General features: G+C 32.6%; 1 long non-coding RNA gene across 2 annotated transcripts; it reads left to right on the top strand.

Moving 5' to 3' along the window:
- Positions 1 to 5101: 5101 nt before the first annotated feature.
- On the top strand, positions 5102 to 8031 carry LOC136977246 (uncharacterized). 2 transcript variants are annotated; one of them, XR_010881055.1, is made up of 4 exons: positions 5102 to 5184; positions 6150 to 6257; positions 7389 to 7516; positions 7617 to 8031. It is a non-coding gene; the product is annotated as an uncharacterized lncRNA (long non-coding RNA). The 2 variants fall into 2 exon arrangements; XR_010881054.1 differs by lacking the exon at positions 5102 to 5184 and having other exon boundaries at positions 6081 to 6257.
- Positions 8032 to 8291: the final 260 nt, after the last annotated feature.

Below are 8291 nucleotides of genomic sequence, written 5' to 3'. Positions count from 1 at the left end.
GTGACCACTCCTAAAATCATAATGCTTCCTCCGTGATGATGATATTTCATACATTGATGATTGGGTGTAGTGTAATTATTTCTGAATACATATGAGAAAAAGTGATTTTTCTTTTGATGATCTGAATAACTTTTTTAATCTGAAAAACTACCATATTGAAATCACCATCTCCAGGAGAGATGGTTCCAGGCAAATGATAGGCACTGCTGCTTGTGCTTTGGGTCAGAGGAAGTTTATTCAATATTCTGTAGCAGCTAAAGCTTTGTTACAGAACCTGGCAAATAGTATGCCAGGATATGCTTAGATTTAAGAATTTCTGGAAGTGGCAACTCATAACTAGCTACTTTTGTCTGATCATTGTTTTTTTACTTTTTACTGCAGCAAACATCTTCCTCCTGATTTTTAGAGCAGGAGATTGTTTTTCAAGATTATACAGTAAATGCTATTTACTGTATAATCTTAAAATAGTTTTAAAGAAAGAGTTAAATAGTAAATCATTTAACATATTTTTTACATAATAATTTAAGAATGTACTATGGGGAAGTTATACACTTCAAATCTAATATACCTTTATATAAAAAAAAGAATACCTTTCAGATGTATATTAGTCATTCTCTCTTTAATTTTGTTATGTGAAATGATCAAGAAATAGAAATAGAAAATATAATAAGAATGTTTAGTTTAAATAATTATCCTAGAACCTTATTGTTAAAAGGGTTAGAAACAAGTAAAATAAAAAATATAATATTACAATACAACTTCTTCCCGTCGTCTATCTTGAAATGGAATATTTATTTGGTGTTTTTGAAAAATTAACTAAATTTTTTAAATTCTTTTTTTATCATTTTAGTACAAAATCATACAAGAACCACAGCAAAAATGATTAACAGTAAATATAAAAATATTGAACATAATGATTTAGAGAAAGATAATGTACTTTATTCATTGGATTGCAGTTGTTTACATAAAAAAAAAGATATATTGGGGAAACAGGAAAAAATTTAAAGACAAGAATTAAAAAACATATACATGCCATTAAAAATAATTTAATCTCATCATCAATGACACAATATTGTAATAACAAAGGGTGTGAAATTATAAAAGATAGTGTTAAATTTATACTGACAGAAAATAATCAAATAAAAAGAAAATTACAAGAACATAAAGAAATTTTAAAAGTGCATGAAGATGATAGAATGAATAACAATGTGGGACTGAAGCTACATGAGGGTGGAGCAACATCATATTACAGAACTTGAGAATGAGGCAAAACAGATGTTGGAAGGGAAATTGCAATAAAGTTGTTACAGGAGTTGGCTTTGTATTATTTTTATGAATTTGTTTGAAGGTCTTTATTATTTTAATAACAGAAGAGTGTGAAAAGATTGGATTGATACCTTATCATAATTAGTTTCTCTTTAATTATCATTACATTATTAATAATGTAAGTTAATAGATTCAATTGTCCTTTTCAGTTTATAATATAATTGACAATAATTTATTATTAATAGTAGAATTATTTCTCGGAATTTGAAAAAAGAAATTTGCCAGTCTCGGATAAAACATAACTCCTCATTAAAATTTATATGCTCTGTAATTTTTGGTTTTAGTATATTGTAATGTATTAGTTATATTATGTAAAGTGTAAACAGTGTATTAGTTATATTATGTAAAGTGTAAACAGTGTATTAGTTATATTATGTAAAGTGTAAACAGTGTATTGTATATATGCAGAAAATGTTTGTCTTGGTTTACCACTTATGACTGTATTGATGGATACTGGTGTTTATACTGTATGTACAGTATGTAGGTAGGCTGATGAGGGGTCTTTGTACCCGAAATTCATTCCTACTGAAATTTGATCGAGATTTTACTGAAAATAGTCTTTAATTAATCTGGTCTATTTATTCCAGTCAGCCCCTGATGTGATAAGCTTTCCAATTCATTACAACCCTATTTATTAGGCTAACTAATTCAATCTAAATTAAAAATATCAATATATTATTAGATCTAAATGTAATACAGAAAATTTTTTTTTAAAATTATAAACTCATTTATTTTATTAAGATAATCGCGTGGTTTTTCTTACATAACACAAAAGATGACATAGGGGGAGTTTTGGGTACTTATAGTCTTCCCTCCCCTAAACCGTGGTTTATGGATGGTTCTGGTCCTTATCTGATACAACAAATCAAGTAATATGATCCCAACAAGTTTTGTTATAACGAGATTTCACCTGTATATGCACGATATTTTGCAGTATCAAACACTAAATGTGAGATTTTTTAAATGCAAATTTATTAACACCGACACCATCAACTGGGGGCTAGCTTGATGGAAACAATGAGGCCACCTCTTCGGGCGGAAAAATGAATGGTCAAAAATGTCCAAAATTAGAAAAAAAGTAAAATATAATAAGCCGAATACAGTGAAGTTTCGTAAATGTACTCTCGGGTGCCTTGGCGATCGGTTAATGCCCTGACCGCCTCAATCAGTAAAATGTCTTTCAGTACAGAAATGGTTCATAATTTCTTTTGTAGGGCGCAAATCTATTTCAGTTGCATTTTATCCTGATGATAGAAAAATTAAACATTAGAAAGATTAAGCAAGTTGTTTATTTGTTTCAACTTTGTCCCGGCTCTTTTTAAGTAATTAGACTAATGAAAAACTAAGTTAGAATTTTGAGCATTATTGAACCATTATTCTCTGCCAGACAATTAGGAGAACTAGTGGACGAAGTTAAAATTAAATAAAAATAAAAATAGTAATTTCATCTCTAAAAACGAAGTTATTTAATCCAGCTCTAGCAGCCATTACAGTCGTAAGAGAAAAATACTTCAAGGCAAAAAGGAGAAACGGTGTGACGTCATTAAGCACGGTAAGTCTACTAAAAGTAGTCTGAGTAAATGAGTAATGCATTGGGCCGAGTCAGAATTACTGAGAATGTCGTCCAATGTCGTGGCACAACCTGACCGAAATTCTGCGTTACTAAACACGGCACCGGCTTCATTTGGGCCCTCGAAACTGTGGGCTAACGTCTTTATTGTCGTCTGCTTCTATAGTTTCGAAAATACTCAGTTTTACTCGGCTAAAATTTGATTGACGAGGCTTGCAATGTTATCAATAGCAAACAAATATTCTAAAAGTCTAGGTTTTTCAGAAGTAAAAATTTTATTAAGATGTTAAATTGTAATATTTTATTATTTCGGAAACGAATACCGGCGATTTCTAAAAGAGCGGTTCTATCAAAGCCAGCGGCCCACCAGTGGCCAAGCGGAACACTGGGAGTTCGGTCGTGAGTTCGCGTTTCGCCAAGATGGACTGGCCACGTGGAGTTTTGCGGGTTTTCTCCACGTGTAACGCCCAAATAGGAGCAAGTTACCCTTAAAGACCTCCCGGAAGACATTATTCTCCACGTTGATATCATAAACGCGCACAACTACTATTACACCACAATTAGGTCACACTTTATCACGGGATAATATAGCCTAGAAGCTCATGCCCAACTAGTTACCAAAAAAAAGTAACCTTGCTTGTTACCAAATAGCGGGTAAATACTTTTTTGGAGGTGTGACTGAGGACAATGCGGACACAGCTGCATCTTCTCCGAGAGGGAAGAAAAACACCCTTTACCCTAACCCTTCGGGGAGAGCGGGTCCACATTAGGGTGAACAGGGAGTAGTCGTCACTACCGCAACCCGAATTATGCCCCTAGCGACAGGTCAAAGACCAATTGAGATGAGGTAATCAATAGATTGAGACTAATCGGAATTCGAGGACAAAAGTGGGTAAAAACCCCGTGTTCTCTGGGACACGGGGAACTTCGTCCGGTGATTCTTGCCGTCCTCTGGGTCTGCTTCGTTGTTCCCCATCCTTTGGTGCTTTCCGTCTTTCTATGCTCGCGTTGGAGGTCTACAAGATGGAGCCACCACAAACCGACTTTTTTCTCACCAAAAGGGACTGTACCTGAGCGACTGACATCGGGATTGGCCACCGCCGTCGGGGAATACAAACATTAGCGAGGTTGAAGCCGAAGTTTTAAAAGCGAAAACGTGTGCGTCGGACGTTCAGCGCCGCTTTCCTGTAAGCCTAGAAGTTGGACAATGGCGTTTGGAAAGTCAGTGGAATCATACTCGACATTCCAAACGCCATTGTCAAACTTCTAGGCTTACAAGAAAGCGGCGCTGAACGTCCGACGTACACGTTTTCGCGTTTAAAACTTCGGCCTCAACCCCCTCGCTAATATCTCTCTCTTCGATGATCGCCGTCGCGGGACACAATTCTTTCCACTCTCTCCGAGTAAGATCACGAACACACTATATTGTAAGAATTTATATACTGTCTTAATAAACGCGAATTAGTTTGTTAATCTGTGTCTATGTAAACTACCTTTCTCTACTGTCTATCTCCTCTCCCTCCTTATTTCCCTCCCCTTTCCCTTACCCTCTTTTCCGCCGGCTAAACACCTTGTGTACGGCCGATGTCTTTCTTGAATGTATGTATCTAAGCCCTCCATTCTTATTGGAACCGATCTGCGGTATCATGGAAAGTAGTTAAAAAGCTCGAACCCCAGAAACACCTTTCTATCTTGTTGATTCGGGCCAAAACATCGATAGCCCACCAGTGGCCATTGGTAAATGAAACCACCGAAAACTGTTAATTGGTCGCGAATTAAAGCCTCACCAATGGGCTGGTCACCTAAAGTTTTCTAGGTTTTCTTCAACTGTGTAACATAACACCTAAATAGGGACCAGTTTCTTTTAGAAAGTTCTCTCGGGACATCTCTCTTCGGCAGATCGCGTTGTTATATAATATTTTTCAATTAATAAGATATCAAAATTAAATAACTTAATTTATATTAGATACGCTTTAAATCTAAATCTGCGGCCTGTGAGGATATGGAATACGTTTTTATAATTTTATAATTATTTCCTAACGATATTTTACAAAAAAGAGGACTATTTTAGCATTTTAACAAAACATTTGCAATTAGTTAATATTGTGACGTAGAACCGATGACGTAACGCGTGACGCATTTATTGTAACGTTCGACCGATTCGAATTCGTTCCATTTTCGAATCGCCGGCGCCATCTTGAAAAAGAAAGTTTTCCGGATTTGAGCGTTATTTCTCGCTCCATCTTGACATTTTTCGCACAAATTTCAATAACGAAAGCCTGCGTAACGTAGGTATCTTAATATTTTTCGATTAATAAGGTATCAAAATTGAATAACTTAATTTATATTAGATACGCTTTAAACCTAGATTTGCAGCCCGTGAGGCTATGGAATACGTTTTTATAATTATTTCCTAACGATATTTTAGAAAAACGAGGGCTATTTTAGCATTTTAAACAAAACATTTGCAATTAGTTGATATTGTGACGTAGAACCGATGACGTAACGCGTGACGCATTTATTGTAACGTTCGACCGATTCGAATTCGTTCCATTTTCGAATCGCCGGCGCCATCTTGAAAAAGAAAGTTTTCTAAAAATTGAGAGTTGTTTTTTTATCCGTTTTAACATGTTTCTTTAAAGTTTAATTACGTAAACCTGAATGACGCAGATAATATAAATTTTTTGATTTATAACGGATCAAAATTGAATGATTCTCGATAGACTTTTTTTTTTTTTTTTTTTTAACTCTTTCCGCCCTGTGGGCACTAAGAGGGCCTCTTATAGCAAGCCCATTATGGGTTCGGCCAGGCCCACAATGGGGCGGCCGGGTGGTGAGGGACGGGGACCGACATATCCGGACGGACCATCCCCCGAAAAATTCCTGGGGATTTTTCGACCCGTCCGGATTCGATCCCGGGTCCCCCAGGGCGGCAGGCTGCTAACCTTGACCGCTCGGCCATCCGGCCGCTATTCTCGATAGACTATTAAATGTAAAAGTCTATTTTTAGATTTAAATTTTCATTAAAGTATTTAAGGTTGTTTCCATTTATCATCGAATTAAATTATCAGAATAAAATTATTATATTATTAATGATATTCGCTTGGATATTGTCTTTTATTCTTTTCAATGAGACAATAAATGTGCTGTACTAGAAAATTAGTTTAAAGAGAGAATCTTTAATTACTTAATTAGTTCATCAATCATCTTGATCTTTTCTATTCTTAATAATTAAATTCTTAAATTATTCTAGGAAGAAGTATCATTCTCAAATGTTATAATCCCTTTTCCAAAGAGACATGCAATCATTTTGAAAACTTCTTGTGCTGAAAAAATTATCAAGAAGCAAAATAACACATGGGTAAGGATTTTAATTTGTTGTGATACATTGATGAAGCAAAATATGGTATATAAAAGTTTAGAATCTTTATTGCCCAGTCTAAGAGTTTATTATTGTACAATTATAAACTCTTGCTTATCATATTGCCATTGATTAATTCCAAGTCAAAACAACCTTCCTAAATTTATTACTACTTTTGGAAATTCCGCAATAATAATAATGTTGTTTCCTTATTATACTTTTTCATTCCTTGTATAATATTAATTTTAATATATTTAATTGAGAATTGTGATTATATGATGTATTATTTATAATTTTTTGTGTGATTGTATAGTTAATATATTTGAATTTTATCTTGTATTATTGTGATGAAAAACAATTTCTTTCCCATTTTAAGAACTAATCCATTTTATATACACAAATAAAGCTTTAACCTATCAAGATTTCACTTGACTAAATTTTTTTATCTGTGAAATGATGTTTGTACAAAGGCATATCAAATTTAGTTTACTGTAGATTATGCAATTTACAATTGTAAAAATCCAAATGAATTTGTTGACTACAAATATATACTGACCACAAATCTAATTTAATACATTTGTGTACCCATTCTAATTATAATGTAGTTTGAAAGAAAAATTGAAGTTAATGGACAAAAATTACTGACTTATTACAGTTCGTGCATTTACCAAAATAATTAATAAACAAAACTTAATTTTTGTAATATTTCCTTATTGAGTATTATTTTCAATTGAGGCAATTTAACGCCATTGCTCGTTTTTAAAGTATACGACTTAACGACGTGCAATACTCAAATCGGCAGCTTTACGGAAATTAAATCGTGCTGCTACGCTTAATTTACTTGCATTAACATCTGTAAATGTCAATTATATAAACAGAAGTTCTATCTAAGCTATAATTAACTCTTATTTTTGCTTAACACAATGTTAAATAAACCATTTCTTTTATTTCTCTTAGCAAATGGTTTAATTTTTATTAATATGTATATAAATTGATGAAAATAACGCTTAACTAGAATTTTAATTTTTTTGTTCTCTTACTTTCATATTAAAAATAGCTATTTTTTTCAACTCTTGTATGTAACTCTGGAATACATTGATTCTGACTTTTTATTTTTTACATGTTTAATAGCTTTAACCGATTGTGAGCAGTTATAGCCAGGAGTTATGCGACATCGCGTAGCTTCTGATGCACCACTAGAGCAGCTATGTATCATCTATGTATTACAATTACTTACTTCATGGATAATCGACTCGACGGTAAGTAGCTGGAAGTGTTTACAATTATTTTAAATCATTACTACATTTATTCATTTTTTAGAATCTACAATTTTAAATAATGCTTTTTTTAATCGTTCAGGTTATCTGCTCCACAGATAAAAAGATTTTAATATTTCTACTCTACGATACCTGTAACTGATGATGGGGATGGTCCTTTAGAGAATGTTGATATTGAACTTTGCCACTGCAATCCTTTAACAAACATTTCCATTATGGAAAAAAGCACACATCATTTTCTTCCATAAATGGTCAGTGGTCTTTTGCATTCCTAGGACCATTTTAATTTAAAGTTTTTGTAAAAACTTCCATTCAGAGTTTGATTTAGTCTTGATTTTTATTTTGGACTAATCATCCCTATGTTAATTAAACACAATAAAATTAGATTTAAATTTTCTTTATCATATTTAATGTAATAGAGATCACTGTAAAAAAACACTATTATGAATTATTGTAAAATTTATATTTTAGATAAATAAAGAATAATTCTCTTTAAATTTTCATACATTCAAATATAGAATTTCACTATATATATACTTGTAATTTACAATAATTGTAATTTAATGTGATTGTAATTGCTATGACTACAAACTATTTAAATTTATTTATTATTGCATTTTTTGAAATCCTTCCTTTTTTGTTTTTGTTCAATATTGTATAAAAAATATTTTTTGGATTTGTTGTACTTGTTTAAAATGAAACAATATAGTTTTAAAGAAAATTAAAAGTGTATTTGAGATAGCGTGCTTAATTTTTA

Source organism: Centruroides vittatus, unplaced genomic scaffold (assembly GCF_030686945.1).
Source record: "Centruroides vittatus isolate TY-2023 unplaced genomic scaffold, ASM3068694v2 contig_452, whole genome shotgun sequence".
Classification (NCBI taxonomy): Eukaryota; Metazoa; Arthropoda; class Arachnida; order Scorpiones; family Buthidae; genus Centruroides; species Centruroides vittatus.
The sequence above is the reverse complement of the archived record's forward strand: the minus strand, read 5'-3'. Positions and strand labels throughout refer to the sequence as shown.